We start from the raw sequence: 17811 nt of genomic DNA, 5'->3' as shown, positions 1-17811 counted from the left end.
TTAAAGGAAATGAGGTTGCATTTACATTCGTTTTAAGTTTGTTGAATAGTATTCTTCAAAAAACATTGTTTTTATACTGTACAAAGGGTCAGGGTTCTCAAGAGAACCACTAACCTTTTGCAAATGCACTACCACCTCCTTTGATATGTTAGAATATTTTCAATATTGCTACCAAATTTCGGTTGCAGAACATTGATGCATAAGATACCAATTTGTTATTTGGAAGGGATGCTTACAACACACCCCTTTGAGGTACTGAATCAGTATCTATTGTGAATCTTAATTTAGGAGTCATAATTACATTGATGGTGTTGATTTCTAAAACTGTCTTGTTTTAGGTTGTATTATACCTCTGAAAAGATATATTTTTTTGTGATGTCAATATCTAGCATTTATATCTTGTGTTAAAATATGTCCTGACTCCAGTTCATAGTCCAACATGAAAGGTTATACCACAGGAATGGAATAAGTACAATACACTATTTGTTTGGTTTATTCTTCTGTGCAATAAAGAACCACTAATGGGTTTGACCCCTTTGACAATCATGGTGATTTTTAATAGAAATAGCTTATACCCAGTGTGAGCTATGATACTATAATGAATGTGCACATATGTAAGCAGGAGGTGATCAAATCAAACTCATCAGCTGCCACAGGTTAGTTATGCAAAACCATTTTCTATTTATTTTAAAACTAACCACAGGAGAATTCCTCACGTGTTAAAGACACCAGGCATCAACAAACAATAAAGATCACTTCTGGTTTGGTGTTTTCTTGGAAGAAAACGTCCAGGTTGTTAAAGTCAAGCCATTGAATGAGACCATTATTTTCCTTTTATTGCTACTAAATTCATACAGTCACAGTCCAGGACAAAAACAACATTTTCTGTAAGTGTTATCACAAGCTGTTTTTCTCTGGGTCCATACAAGTCGGAACAACAGGGTTGAATCCTTATGAAGGGCCATACAGCTCTCACGCCCCTCTCTGCCACAGAAAATCATCAAATTAATTGCTTCCTTCCATGGCCCAGCAGTAGTTAAGCTACCTCATATTCCTCAGAAGTGACCTACACCATAGCATATGTCCTAGCTGCTTGTGGTTCCAAGGAGTACTTGAGCCCACTTCCAGACCCATCCTAATTGTGCTGTTCCCACATTAGTGAGCAGGCTTCCATATGGTGTTGTTCCAGCTGATTTGCTAACCTACCCTTCCCACAGAAGTCTCAGATCAAATAAATAGAATAGATAAGGCCATATTTTGAACAGAAAACTCAAAAAATAAGCTTACAATTTAAAATACATGTAACAATGCAAATAATACACACACACACTTGTTAAGCATAGCTTCCTAGAGATACAGAAGAAATACCAATGTTAACAATATGAGCTATGGGAACCATACTGCCATGACACACTGGCCGAGCCCAATTTTCCTTGTATCTTGGACTATAAGGGCCAATGTCAGAGAGCTGGGGCAAGTATTCCAGGCCCAACAAAGGATATACAATCACCCCTGGTCCAAAAACGGGATGGAATTATTCAAGTTGTTAACAACAACCCTAGCTACAATGTTCTAAATCAAAAGAGGCAACCAAGTGCTATCCCTCCCCCTGCCCCCCACACAACATCTACCAATGCCTCCAGCATGAACTCTCTCCAACTGGCAGGTGATACATTGAAAAAACTACTATTGATAAAGCAACGGGGCCCCTGCTAAATTGATACAACACCCAAGCAGGGAATCAAATAATTGAGAAAAAGTAGGACACCGGGCACAGTGTCAAAATCAAACTTGTTGCATATTGACTCCCATGAGTAGTAAAATTACTAACAGATAGATTACAAAATTACTTGCATGTATCGCTAAGACATAATAGTGCAAATAACAGAAAAAACAAATTTGTGTATTTATCGTATTTCTCTTTAATTTAAACTAGATGTGAATATTGTTTTTGTTAATTTTTGTTTTTCTTGTTATACAAAAAGATATATTTTTCAATTAATCCATTTCTCTGTACAAACATGTACATTCATAGATTGCAGTGCATCAATAAAGTATCTCTGTATTTACACAATGATTCATAAAAGTGCAAGTTAAATCTAGCTGCAGTATAATTAAAGATTCAAGTTCATGATACAATGCTTGATTGTTATGACATGATTATTTCAAACAGTGAATATTTCCAAGAAACAATAAGTACTCTTCCTGTTCAAATTATTACTCTATGAGTAGCGGAAATACATGGGCAGTAGGTAGACAACGCGTTTCGGCTATGCCTTCGTACATTGAAAAAATACATATCGCTTGAGTTACATAATGTACTCCATTATTTTTAAACATCAATGCGCCATTCACAGATAGTTGTGGCACAAATCATCACTCAGTATTGCCCTTAATATCACAGTACCCATAATATTTGTAAATTGATGTCCTGCCCCCAGTTCCACCATGGACAGACAGAGTCAAGAAAATACATGCTCATCTGAACAGTTTATTGTACATTGGAAACTCTTCCAGTGTCATATCATGCCAGTGTCCTGCTAAATCAAAATACTGGTACAACAAAAGTGCAGCCTCCATCTTCGTCCTCTCATAAGTAAATAGTTACAACAAAATGGACTCAGCGAAGACCACTTCAGTTTGACTGTGAAAGCTTCTATTTTGCATTATAGTGCATTCACTATCGAGAAGCAAAGGAGATCACCTCTTCACTGCAGAGTCCCCATCAATGTCTGCCTGGCCAATAGTGTGTTGAGTAATGACTCAAGCATCAGTGTGTAGATGTTCATAGGCTTTAGGCTGATGCCACAACCTGACCCAGCATAAGTGCATCAGTTGCTAACTTGGAACTATGTTTCCATTCTTCCGTGTGGACAAATTAGGGATTATCTCACTTTAAGTGTCCACCTATGATAGTCGATAAGTATGTTAAACGTATTTTCTTGTGAGAGACCTGGATGATTCTAAATGTGTACACTCCTGTATGAAATCAGTCTCAATGAATGGGAATGTGACATTCTCAGAGGCTGTAGTCTTTGTATGAGGCTGCATAAGTACATACCAGATTGGTAAGAGTGTGTTCAACAGCAGACTGGAGGTCATCGTCTGCCAGTGACAGTATGGCTTCCCAGCGGCTTGAGGTAGCAGACACCTGAACTTACCAAAAAGGTAATTAGCAGTAGATGAACATGACATTTTACTAGGCATGCTAGTGTTTCAGGAAAATACATAAATACCTCCTCCAAGATGAAGTGATAGAATCATGTTGCCTCCTGTGTAGCAGTTTAGCAACAGTAACTGTGGTATGTAGAAGATGCTGGGCCAGTTTTTGAAAGACCTGGAATCGGCCCTACAACACTGTGGTGCCATAGGTTAGGATGTCATGGATTTGGAGAAAGGGTGAGTTACAGTTACAGCGTGAGTCTTGGCTCCAGAGTATGGACTAGGTAAAAGCAACAAGGAGGAAGCGTTCGATGAAGCTGACTTGAAGAGGGGACAAACCAAATAGTCTTGTTTACAACTCCTTCATTTCATTGCATAATAAATGTAGTCACCATTTTAGGGAGTTGATCTATTGTATAAATCTCCAACTTTACTAAATTATGTACTACATACTCATAGAAATGTCCTCTCTGTACTCTAGTTGGAGATCAACACCTTATTTGAGGAAGATATATATTTTCAAAACTACTGACACATCAGAATAAACCTTAAATTAACCTTAGCACCACTCAGACTTTCACAAAAGCCAGCAAATGCCTATCAACGAAGTATGATTCTGAAACTGAAAGCATACCTGTTTTGCTTGCTACTTGGTGTCAACATTCCCCAACGGACTGGCTAAACTAAAAAAAAAAAAAAAAATGATATTCTGCTAACATCATCTGCCTACGAGAATACAGTCTTATCAACGTTGTGATGCATTCTGCGTAACTGCAAATCATCTACAAAAAAGACTAGTTGGCCCTGACTCTAATGTTGACATCGGCAAATAATATCTAGTTCGATTACATTTCTCAATCCTGCATGAATGTATTTATCTGCCAGACTATTCCATTGCACATCAGGATAGAGAAGGAACAATTGGTAGTGGGTGGCTGTATTTTATAAAATTTCTATTCTATGCATGACAAGCAGAGTACTATCATTCTCCACCTTCCAAATCCCAATGATAATAATCAAACTTATTGCTACATGATCTACACGAAACAATCTAATTTATCACCCGCTGTGAGATAACACTGCCTTCGTTGAGCACTGTATTAAAGTGAAAGATTAAAAAAAGTTTAATTTAAACTATATACAGTGTTCATTATACAAATAAAATCAGCACATAATAAAATGTACTGATCCACAATTGCAATAAAACGAGAGCATCAAATACAAATATTAAAGCTAGTGTATTACTCCTGCCCTGTATGAAACAGGAAACATCATACGCAAAAATGAGTCAGTTCCCATATCAGCAATCCCTGAACATTTCGCCCACTGGCTGTGAGCCTGATTCACTAATTTTACTGTGTGATCCACAGGTTTGGCTTAATGCAATTAAAACAGAATAATGATGACTGGAATAGTTCTAATGCATTTGGTCTTAAAGATGGGTGTACTTTTTTTGTTCTGCTTTCTAACAACGATGGCCATACACATATTATGTGTTCAGTAGATTCATGGACTGATTTTAATATCCTGCACATCGCATGTGTTTGATCCTTAGACGTCCAAGAGCCACAAATTCCTTGAAAGAATTGTACCGAAGCCGTAAACACAGGAAAACATTCTTCTCCCACGGCCCTATATTGTAATCGAGATAAAGTTGCCTTGAGGAAGTATATTTTTCTATGATTTACTTATTATGCCTGTACCTGGTGACAACCTCAATATCATTAAACATGTTTTAATGCTGTTTTTATCAGTACCTTCTGAGCTGACCTGGACATGTTTACTAAAACCGCCATTGTGGGGACATTATAGTGTATGAGCCCTTCATGGAACATAATACCTTACAACTTATCTCATGTCTTAACAATAACTTCTTTGCTAGGGACATCAATTCATTCTGGGGAATCATAATGGTTCCTTGTGCTCTCATGTATCTTCCTTCCTAAAATTGAATGACTTGATTCAACATTGTCTCAAACCCACCCATATAAAAGGGGCGACCCCTGATCTCATTATTGCTAAGAATTACCAATTACTTGTTAGTGATCCGATTCTAGTTCATGATAAGATTATTTCCAGGTTTTCTTCTCCCTGTTCACGACCAAAACCAGAAGGACTGGTTAAGCCAAAAGACTAAAAATATGGCTTATGTATGTTAGGAATGTTAAATTAACTGACCTTGCTGTTCGACTGATAAACAGTATCCTTTCTTCTACTACAGACCTGAATGCCAATGATGCTGCTTATGGCTTTCATTGTCATCACGAATCGGATTACCAATGATTTTGCACAACTTATTGAGAAAAGAATCAAATTCAGAACATGTATCCCCTCATATACTAAGGGCCTTATTAAGATTTTGGTGGTCCTCCAGCAGCGCTGCCACCGTGCCGTCTGCTGGAGGACTGCCAATACCCTTGTGCGCCCGCCCACCTGATTAGAAGTTAAATCCTGGTTGGACATGTGGGGCTGCAGTGGTCTCACGGCTGTGGGCTGTTAGGCTCATAGGACATCATAAAATGCAGCCTACGGCCATGACAGCACCTGCAGCACATTCCTGCACTGTGTAGCATGCAAGAACTGGTGGGGCAAATCCATGGGGGGCACTTGTGTCCCCTCTCATGCATCACCAGGTCCAGGAGCGGCCGGGGGCCCTGTTAGTGCACCCCTTTGTTGCATCTCCACCACCCTTTTCATGGTGGGTTCACTGCCATGAAAGGGGCAGCAGACAGGTAATGCTTGTGGTGCCGCAGCGGCACCGCAGAGCATATTGCAGCTCCCTGACCAGTACTCGACTTCCATGGTATCCTAGATCTCCGGCGACAGCCCCAATTGTAATACTATTGGCGGGCCCGCAGTGTGGTGGTGGTCAGACCACCACCGCGAGTAAGGCGGTCGTATGGACCGCCATACGACAAATACGGCCCTAAGGAACTTACAGATGGGAAAAAAACTCGATCACCTGAATGCAGATGGTGAATCAGTCCACTAAAATTAACTCCTAATTCTTCTGGATTGCTAGATGTGCATAAAAGGCACATTTTCAAAGTCGAATCCATATTTATTTAGATGTTCAATTAACGTGGCCAGCAAGTGACAGAAGAAACCTTTTGGGATTATCAAATATTCCATAAATACATTCTGGGAACAAGCTCCTAATTGCTGATACGGACAAGAAATGAGACAACTATGGCCAGTTGTTGGAGTCCAAAATAAAACTCATTGATGCTTCCCTTTCTCTTAATCTTTACTTTCATGGTCCCCTACCTTATATCAAAAAGTATCATAATAATTGGTCCTCACCAAAGTCAATCTCCAATCATGTTGCTCATCCACAACCAGCCAAGTTATTAAAAGTGATAAAGACACATCTTGTGTAGCAATGGTCCATGCTTACGACTCATCGACTCTATAAAGGAGGGTTCCATGATTGCCTCAAAGTTAGATAAGTGACACTGCTTCTAAACAACACAAAACTGACTGCTGCTCTGAATCGTCATTACAGTTTACAACCACTTAAAAGTCTATTGTTCCTTGCCAAAAACATTTAAAGCTGTATTAACAATAGCACAAACAATGTATTAATGAATATACGTGTGACACTTAACGGTCTGGTTTCAGAGCTGGTTATCACTCAAACAACCTCTGACTCTGACGTTGTTTTCCGCATTTTGGTAAACAATGGCTCCTGCTTGCCGCTATACGTTGCCCACTCAGCTGTACTGGACCCGAAGAACCATGGTATCTTCATTCAAACTCTTAATGGTTGTAACAGCATTGAAGGCAAGTTATTGAACTGGCTTGAATCTAGTCTAGCTAACATCTTTCAACTGGTCAAAATAGGCAGTTCTCTCTCTCTCTTACCCTTTTCTATTCGTTGAAGTAATCACGCAACGATCTTTTCTAGCCCCCACACTCTTCACCTATCATACATCTCTGAGTAACTTCATTGAAGATTCAGAAGTATCTTATCACTAGCATGCTGAAGACCCCAGCTCTATCTAAATGTTGTTTCACTCTGATATATCCCTACTGGATTTCGCTTTTGATATCATACAAGCCAGAACGGCTGCTGACTAACTTAAATTGAACTCAAAACATTCTGTGGTCCTTCTCATCTCACTGTGTTCCTCACCCCCTCCTCCTGCCCCCATTCAGAACTGGTTTGAGTATACCAATGCATTAAACTGCACCGCAGTCATCAATTATAGCGCAAAGGGTCGGATATACTAAGCATTCTAACAGTACCAAACGCTCCAATTCAGCATCTCCTGCTGGTAAAATGTTGTTTCCTAAGTACTAAAAGCAGATGGACTGTAATCATCATCGAAGGGAGAAATAGTTCTAACTTGAGAACTAAGAGCATTTGTGCTAAAATGTTTCAACGATCTACACAGAGAGACATGCAAATGTAGTCATTTATTTGCTGAAAATTGTAGCCAATAAATCCATACCATTTTATTTAAAGAGATAGCTCACCACAATACTGCATTCGAAGGGGAGGTAGAACCCATAAGGATTAGGGATATCTCTACTAAGTACATCTAACAGCCAAAGCGAATGAAGCATTTCAAGCATGGACATCTAGTGAGAATAATGCATGTCATGTCTTTCAGAAATGTTATGAATGGCATAAAAATGAGAAATTAAAACTAGAGCTGGGCAAGCCACCACATTTAGAGAAAGATCGAACCACTCCAGTTTCGCCAGGGGTTTGGTACGTTTCTAAGAGCCAGGGAAGGAGCAAAGACAGAAAAAATGACATGCAAATAGCATACCAAAAGGCTTATAAAATTATTTTAAAAAAAGACTATTTCTAATCATGTGTATATTACTTGTTTACACTCTATTTCATTTAAGTGCATTGCATGAAATCACTGCCTTGACATATGTTAAAATGTTCCGACGACTGTATAATGAGTGGACCGAGAGATGTCAGTGTCAGTTTGTCATAGGCACCGTACGTTTTGTCAAAGTTGTTGTATGTGGAGCAAATTTATTGTTCCTTACATCAGACACCAGTGAGATTTTCTGTAGGCACACCCTGCACTGAGTCAAGTTGCCTTCAGATTTCCACTGAGTCATAAAAGGCACAGTGAAGTTAAGGGATTTGCATGAGATCACACAATTAGATCAAGTGGGGAAGCCTGGATTTGAACACAGATTTTCTGGTTATACGTTGTGCCATTGGGTGAATAGCTTCTGTTCTCTCTGTTTATCTGCCAAAAGACTATGTTTTTCCTTCAGATGTTTCTGAATCTTCATTAGTACACTGTTTTCAATATATATGACATGTTAATACAATCTGACGCTTTTTGCATACAAAATGTTTGTCAAGTTAAGCACAAGGGAAGGCGGCAGACTGTCCTGTTGAAATCACTTCTCCTGGCTTAACAAATTGTAAAGGGAGAGCTGTTCAGTACCTCAATGCCAGAAAGCACATCAATTAGGAAAAAATAACACTGACATCCGTGACATCGATGTCAGGTTACAGCTTTGTAATGAGACACTTGTGATTTCATGTTTACAAACACAGTGCAATTTTTTACATTTCTATTGCACTTTGCTGTTCTGCGCGTATTATCTTATTGTTTTATTTTAGGTAAGCCACATTAGAGAGGGGGGAAGAGTCGTATCTGGATGCATGACGCTATATCAGCTGGCCAGTCATTCCTCGTGGGATTAAGCAATTTAAGGCTTGTGTTTGCTTCCATGCTTAGCTTGCCCACCTCTATCCCAAACGAATAACGAAAGGACTAGTTTTTTTTTTCTTTAATAGCTATCCTGCACGAAGAAAACCCGCGCCAAAAATTAGTTACAGCTTCTACCGTGAATTTTCAGTCATTTGTATTGATTGGTTTTGAGAAAATATATCCCTTCTGATTATTTACTCGGGTGTGGGAACTGAAGCTAAACAACGAGGGGAAAATGTGTTCTGAGTTGTGCATCTATCCGCGGGATTCCATTTCACTCTAGCAGCTGCAGTTAGTGACTGAGACACTGCGGGTCGCTGTTTACCAATTTGAAAGAGACATGTAACGAGAGGTTCTGAAGATCACGTGGGTCTTATTACTAATGCAGATGAATCGGAAACGGGTCCGGCGGTGCACTGCAGGCTCTTATTCAGCGACCTACTTCCTAATCGGGACAGTTTAAGACCACGGGATCCTGCCGTGGATTGACTGCCTTTCTTGGGCGCATCTCTGTCTGCTATGGCTCCGTCAGAGAGGCGATACAATCTCGAGGCTCAGGCACAAGGACACCGTTACGACGCGGTTCAGAGTCAGGCATCAAGACACTGTTACAGAAGGGATAAAACACAGAGAGGCTGTTACTTCAGGGCTGAGACACCGAGGCGCTGTTACTCCGGGGCTCAGTCACTAAGGCGCTGCTACTCCGGGGCTCAGACATCGAGGCGCTGTTACTCCGCGGCACAGCCATCTAGGCGCTGCTACTCCGGGGAGCAGGCATCAATGCGCTGCTACTCCGGGGCTCAGTCACCAAGGCGCTGCTACTCCGGGGCTCAGACACCGAGGCGCTGCTACTCCAGTGCTCAGACACCGAGGCGCTGCTACTCCGGAGCTCTGACATCGAGGCGCTGTTACTCCGAGGCTCAGACATCGAGGCGCTGTTACTCCGGAGCTCTGACATCGAGGCGCTGTTACTCCGGGGCTCAGGCATCGAGGCGCTGTTACTCCGGGGCTCCTCTGCTGCTTCTTGTTGCTCTGCTGACAGTCTGTGGAGCCGCTTCCGGGCAGCTGCGTTATTCCATTCCCGAGGAGATGAGGAAAGGCGCTCGCACAATAAATCACCAACCACCACTTACTTGTTAGCAAAAAAGGCCACTTTATTAAGACAGGTGCCAAATCATAACTTTTGCAATGCAATAACTTTCCACAGTTTGTCCTCAAATCACCCCAAACCTAACCCCCAATGTAAAAGCCCTACCCCTAAACAGAATCCCGACCCCTGTGTGCATTTTCCCCTACTTCTCATTTCCTGATCACGTGACTGCTCCCCCCCTCCCCCGTTGGAGGATAGGCTAACCCGCTCAAGGCTGCCCACCCCCCCAGCAAAAACCCCGCCTACCCAGGGCACTGTACAGCCTGAAAAACAAAACACAAGAAAAAACCTGTCTTACCGTGGCAAAAGGAAAAAGAAAATCGGTGTCATGCCAACACCAGGAAAAATTGATGAAGAAAACCATGCTAATAAACCAGAGGGTGGGTGGGTGGGACAAAAGAGAGTAAACCAGCCCCTCCTCCCCGCTCCCGAGGGCCCAGTGATTTTCCCGCCGCTGTCTTCCCCTACTTATCAACTTCGGCGCGCCTCGCGCCCCTAATTAACCCTCTACCCTGGCACCTGGGTGGCCGCTCCATTGTGCGAAGCCACCCAGGGGGAGACCTGGCTCGCGCCCTGCACCCCCTGGGTCCCCCCTCGCACAATAAATCACCAACCACCACTTACTTGTTAGCAAAAAAGGCCACTTTATTAAGACAGGTGCCAAATCATAACTTTTGCAATGCAATAACTTTCCACAGTTTGTCCTCAAATCACCCCAAACCTAACCCCCAATGTAAAAGCCCTACCCCTAAACAGAATCCCGACCCCTGTGTGCATTTTCCCCTACTTCTCATTTCCTGATCACGTGACTGCTCCCCCCCTCCCCCGTTGGAGGATAGGCTAACCCGCTCAAGGCTGCCCACCCCCCCAGCAAAAACCCCGCCACCCAGGAAAACCCACAGAGTTTTCCTGCCCCACCCCGCAACTTAGTGGTCGTGCGCAAACCCATTTCAAGCGCACCATATTTGTTCCTTCCAGATTTTTGCAATCAAATCCCGCAACTCCAGCAGGTAATATGCTTGCCCCATTGTAGATAAATGTACCCCATCCTCTCGAAACATATACCCTTCCGTGCATTTAATGTTGGGGTGAGCTAGGACATGCACCCCATGACCCTCACAAAAATGTCTCATAGTGCGATTAACCTTTCGTCTCGCTTTTTCCATTGCTGCATGATGCCGTGCTCCTCTCCAGTGCAACCTTGTAATGAACTCCGTCCAGATCAACTGGGTGCTCTCCCAGGTAGCCCGGAGGACTTCCAAATCCTGTTTCATCAACTTTATTAATGACAGGCCTGACAAATCAACGAGGTCATTTTCACCCAAATGAAGAATGAGCAAATGTGGCGGTCCCCTTCCAGAGCACATCGTGGCCAGCAGCGGAAACAAACCCCCCCAACGCATTCCCCCTTTTCCTTTCCATACCACCTCGTGGTTGGCACTGCACAGTCCAAGGGAACGCCCACACATCTGCTGTTCGGCATAGATTGCAGCCCATTTAACGAAGGAGTGTCCTACTATCCATGTCGATTTTTTCAAACTTACGGGCCCCGGAGCCAGACCTAGACAGAAAAACAATGATTAACCAAAGAAAAACTAGAACCTATGCAGAGACTTTCCGCACATATTTCTCACAACATTTGGACTTCCACCTCCCAATACGGCGTATGTCTGCCCAGGACCACCCCAACCTGGCCGCCTCTGTAGCCGCCCCGATCCGGAAAGAGTGTGTCCCAAAACATAAAGGGTTTTCCCCTAAAAGAAGAAGTACTTTTCTCATGACCGCTAGCAACTGAGCCACTAAAAGAGGCTGCCCCGAGGCGTGGCAAAACACAAGCCCCATGGCCAAACCACTAGAAATCTTGAAACTTTCCCATTCCCCTACCGGGCAGCACAAACCATCCTCACTACGGTTTAAGAAAACCCATTTACCCCTGCCCAGCTGATCCGTCTTTGACATTCTCAACCACAGGCTCAACCTGTGCCCCTCAAGAAATACCTCATCCCTGCGGATACCTGTCCTATTACGCAGCCCAAGCAGTTCAGAGGCTCTGAAAGCCCCAAAAAACAACCATAAGAAACATAATCTAAACAGCCTGCACTCAGACTCATCGTAGCATACCAAAGGTAACTGCCCCAGCATTCCCTGCAGCAAATCAAAAGTTATCGCCCTTCGTAACTGTTTTGTCCCCGCCTGCACCCTGCTTAAACCTTTGAGAACCCTTTTCACCAACACCCCCTGAACCAAATCCCTCCCCCACCACAATTGCCCGTAAAAAGAAACCCCCGCCAACTTGCCAGAGATGGTAGTATGCGAGAGGCCTTTGTCAATCAAGTGTAACACAAAACCTAGCACCAACTGAGCATCGGTCCAACTCCCCCTCTTCTCAGCACACATGTTACCATAGCTCAAGAACTCTCTCCACGCCTGCTGATAACTCCGTCGTGTAGAAGCCGCTATGGAATTTTCCACAAAAGCGGCAAGTCTCAATCCCCCCACTCCCAGACACACTGCGGGATTGGCGTCTTGTTGTGTTCCGCCCCAGGAGCCAGCCTGCGAAACCTCTCCCACTGTAAACGAGACAGAGAGTCTGCTATACTGTTATGGACCCCCGGGATATGACGCGCCTTAAACACAACATTGAGCTGTAAACATTTGAGCATAAAAGCGCGCAGCAAGCGTAAAACTCTCAAATCCCTGGCTTTCTGCTGGTTAATCAACTGAACCACCGTTAAATTGTCAACGTGGAAAAGCACGGAACGATTCTGAAACTCATCGCCCCAGACATATAGAGCAACCAAAAGTGGAAAAAACTCAAGAAAAGCAATACTGCGCCCTTGTGACAACCAATGCCGTGGCCAACTCTCAGCGCACCAGCGGCCCTCCCAGAATACACCAAATCCATGCGCGCCAGATGCATCCGAGTAGATCTGCACTTGCCAAATCATGTCTTCGTCCGCAAAAAACAAAGACACCCCATTAAACTCTGCTAGAAATGTCAACCATATAGCCAGATCAGCCCTCGTAGCCGCTGAAATACGCACTCTGTGGTGAGGAAGAAAAGCCCCAGACATAGCCATGCCCAACCTCCTGCAAAATGTCCTCCCAGCCCGGACCACCCTGCATGCAAAGTTTAGATAACCCAACAGCTTCTGCACCTTCCTGAGCTCCAACTTGCGCTCGTCAATCACAGATGACAAAAATGCAGTGATTTCTTGAACTTTCTCCGCTGGTAACCTTGCTACCATTGCAATGGTGTCTATTTCAATACCCAGAAAAACCATCGTCGTGTTGGGACCCTCTGTCTTATCCGGGGCCAATGGCACACCCAGCTCCTGCGCCAGCGTCTGAAAAGCCCGCAGAGCTCCCTGGCACTGACCTGTACCTTGAACTCCAATGAAAAGAAAATCATCTAAATAATGACAAATGAGGGCATGTCCAGTAACCTGGGTGAAGCGCCACTGCAGAAATGAGCTGAAAAGCTCAAAGAGGGCACAAGAGATAGAGCAGCCCATAGGAAGCATTCGATCTACATAAAAGGCTCCCTGCATCTGCATCCCCAAAAGTTCAAAATCAGAAGGATGAATGGGTAACAGCCTAAAAGCAGATTGGATATCACTCTTGGCCAATTGCGCCTCCCTCCCTGCCGATCTAACCAAACGCAAGGCATCATCCACCGAAGCGTATGACACACAGGCATCGTCGGGCGAGATGAAATCATTAATGGATGCGCCCTCAGGCCATGACAGGTGGTGTATCATACGGAATTCCCCAGCTTTCTTTTTAGGGACCACCCCCAGTGGAGATACAATCAAATTGGGCATTGGACAGTTGGAAAAAGGACCAACAACTCTTCCGGCTTCTACTTCACCCTGCAACTTCAGCTGAACCACATGTGGCAACTCCTTAGCTGACTTCAAATTATCAGACCACCTACCCAGTCTAGGCCCCTGGTAACCTATCTTGAACCCTTCCTTGAAACCCCAAAAAAGCCTACTGGCGGCCTCAACATCAGGGTACTCCTGCAACCATTGCCCCAGAACCTCCACTTTAACCGGAGTAGGACCCCTTTCCTGTAAACTGGACAGCATTGCCCCTTCCCTTCTGTCCCCTCCCCATGTCACTGAACTTCTGGCCAGCGAAGCATTGCGTGAGGGGATGCCGTCCACCACACTGGGAACACTCATGTTTATATCGGCAAAACTGCCTATTGCAGAAACCCCTGTTGAAATTCCAACAGGCTCCAAAAATAGGGGTCTGACCTCTGCCACCAAACCCCGCCCCAGGCTGGGCGGGACGAGCGGGAAAGGGCCGATAGGATATAGGTAAACCACTAGCCGTGTGCGTAGTAGCAGGCGGCTGAGAAGACGCCATCCATTGAAGCCACAGCTCGGAATCCACATCACCCCAAGGTCTGTCCTGAGACACACTTAAACGGGCTCTAAACTCCTCATCATAAGACAGCCACGCAAAACCCCCAAAGTAACTCTGAGCCTTCCGAATAATATCCATGTATTTGAAAATCGCTACCGCCCTATCTGGGTATTTTTCACAATATACACTGGCATATATCAGGAAAGCAGACGACCAGTTCTCAATATTCTTAGGCACCCTGGGACGCCTCGCCAGTTCCCACTCCTCCTCCTTGGAGCCCTCCTTTGCCTGAATGTCACGGTGCAACAGTTTAAAAACATCCACAAACTCATGTCTCCAAATCCTGTTTTTAGTCTTGTCAGATAGATGTGAGCCCAATGGCATGGCAATCCCCATATACGGCAATTTCTTGTGGATATTTTTATCTTCCTCCACCACCTCCGGGACCCCTTTACCTTTCTCCAGAAGAGGCTGAGACCCAGGGACGGGGGCAACCCCCCCCTTCCCCACACCCAAGGAGGAACCTTGCTGCTCAGACACTGTCTTGCCCCCCAAAGCATCTCCCCCAGTCCCAATAGACCTGGTCGCTTTTGGTGGTTGACCCCCTTGTTGCCAAACCGACCACCACCCCGTAGTACCTGAAGGCAAAGGAGCTGGTCGAAGCGTGTTGACGGGCCATGCTGCTTGCGTGCGACTGGTATCCTCCAGAGCCTGGTCCGTTGCATTGTCCGCACTAGACGTCTGCAAAAAACTAAGCACATTTGGTTGCCCCACAAAACCCCTCTTCCCCCTCACAGGCTGCGCCTGGTGTGCCCCACAAGCCCCATCCCCGTCCCGCAATTCCCCTTCCTCCAATTCATCACTGTCCAAATTCAAAGGACCCAAGACACCAAAATCACCAGCAGGTGCCCCATTGTCCCCCGTCCCCTCCAGAAAACCCCCTCTGCCAAACCCCAAACGTTGCTGAACAGTCCCTCTAGTGGAGGGGTGCCCTCGCTGGGAAGGGCAATCCGCTCCAGATCGCCCCCCCTCAGTAGGCCCCCCAGACAGAGCCACAGCGTGCTCCATCCGCCTCGTGCGCTTGCCGGCCGCAAACCGTGAGGCTAAAACCGGCATATCTTCCTGTAAGCCGCTCAAACCAAGACGTTCCTTTCCAATCGACTGAACCCCCTGACCCTCCAAACTGCCACCCCTCCCAACCCCCGAAGCCGCAGCCCCTTGCACCCAGATCCACTGACCATCACGTGGCGCCGGTAACCCTCTAGCGGGAAACCCCTCTAAGTTGGAAAACTGTGCTGCGCGCCCTAACGTGGAGCTCGGGCCCTGAAAAGCTGCCTGGCCAGAAGAGTCACCAGTACTAACAAGGGGGGAAGCGCCAATTGGCGCAGGAGAACTGGCAGACGATGACGCAAAAACCGGCCCCTCCGGCGCACTCTGCCGCCCCAACGCGCTGTCACTCACTTGAACTGGACCCGTCACCCCTGTGCCCATGGCCCCAGACACCCTCCTGGGTGTCACCACCACTGTACTCCTCCTTAAGGGGCAGTCGGTAGGCACCTCCGGGGGAAAAACAACAGGCAGGGATGTCGCAGGGCTCAACAGAAATGTCTGCCCATTCAATTGCACCAACTGTGAGCTGTTATGCCACGATAAATCAACTGACCCTATAACTGGGGTGGTGGCGTGCCTCTGAACCGGCCCGGGGACCTGTAAAACCTCCATACACTTCCCCCGCCCCTCACTCCTGGCACGTCCAGCTGGACCACCGGCCCTGCAACCGGCTCTCCTCCCACGCAGCCCGGCCTTCGAGAGGGACCGCCCCCTCCTTCCTCCCACTGCTGTCCGCCTGGGGCCCACAACCAGCCGTGCAGGAGCACATACCTGCGCCTCTTCCGCCGCCTCCTCCGACGGGCCTGCCTGCGCCTCCAGGTCCCCGCACTGGGCCGATTCCGGCGCCCCCACCGGATACATCGCGACCTCCTCCATCGCGTCGGGCCCCGGGGATAGACAGGCCGCCACCGCTCGAGCGACGCCCCTCCTGGCCTTACGGGGTGCGAGGTCCAAACCCACCCATGCCTGGCCAGCCACGCCAGGCTTCAAGAGGTCACTCCTGCCGGCTTCGTGTAGCACCCGTAACGCCTCCCGCACCGCCTCCTGTGACGCCATGACGCCTACGCAAAGCTACGGGAATCGCGAGGCAACAAAAGAGAGTAAACCAGCCCCTCCTCCCCGCTCCCGAGGGCCCAGTGATTTTCCCGCCGCTGTCTTCCCCTACTTATCAACTTCGGCGCGCCTCGCGCCCCTAATTAACCCTCTACCCTGGCACCTGGGTGGCCGCTCCATTGTGCGAAGCCACCCAGGGGGAGACCTGGCTCGCGCCCTGCACCCCCTGGGTCCCCCCTTTTGTTGGGAATGTGGCTCTGGACCTGGGGATGGATACAAAGGAGTTATCAGAAGGAGGAGCCCGCATTGTGTCCAGAGGTAGGAAGCAGTACTTTAATTTCAATGTAATCAACGGACATTTATACATTAATGAAAGGATTGACAGGGAAGATGTTTGTGGACACGCTACACAGTGCTTAATAAATGTCGAGATTTTTTCTGAGAAAAAAGTTGAAGTTTATTCGGTCGAAGTAGAAATTCAAGATATTAATGACAATACTCCTACGTTTTTCGCACCACTAATGTCCTTACAAATCGTTGAAAACACTGCACCTGCAACACATTTTGTGCTGCCCGAGGCTCAGGACTCAGATGAAGGGGTGAACTCTATTCAAAACTATCAGCTTGAAGCAAATGAACACTTCTCCCTCGATGTGAAAACTGGTGAAGATGGAGCAAAGAGTATCGAGCTGGTCCTAGAGAAACCTCTAGACCGGGAAGAACAGGATGTTCACCAACTGATCCTCACTGCTACGGACGGAGGGGACCCGGTCAGATCAGGCACAATGCAGATTGATATCAAAGTGCAGGATGCAAATGACAACGTCCCAGTTTTCGAACAGTCTGTCTATAAATTCACTGTGCAGGAAGATGTGCCCAAAGGCGCTGTGGTGGGCAGCGTCAGTGCTACCGATATTGACCAGGCATCGAACGCGGAAGTACACTACTCTCTTTACAAAATCAAGGACAAGACTGCACAGAAATTCATATTAGATTCTACCAGAGGTGAAATATCATTGAATGAAATGCTGGATTTTGAAGAAACTGAATTTTATGAATTTGAAGTCCAGGGAAGCGATGGAAGCTTCTCATCTCGATGCAAAGTGTTGATAGAGGTCATTAATATAAATGACAACAGCCCAGAGATAATTATGTCATCACTGCTCAAGCAAGTGTCAGAAAACAGCCAGACAGGGACAGCTATTGCTCTTGTGGACGTATTTGATAGAGATTCTGGAATTAATGGTGTGGTTAATTGCTTCCTCCCTC

This window comes from Triturus cristatus, chromosome 7 (assembly GCF_964204655.1).
Source record: "Triturus cristatus chromosome 7, aTriCri1.1, whole genome shotgun sequence".
Taxonomy (NCBI): domain Eukaryota; kingdom Metazoa; phylum Chordata; class Amphibia; order Caudata; family Salamandridae; genus Triturus; species Triturus cristatus.
The sequence above is the reverse complement of the archived record's forward strand: the minus strand, read 5'-3'. Positions refer to the sequence as shown.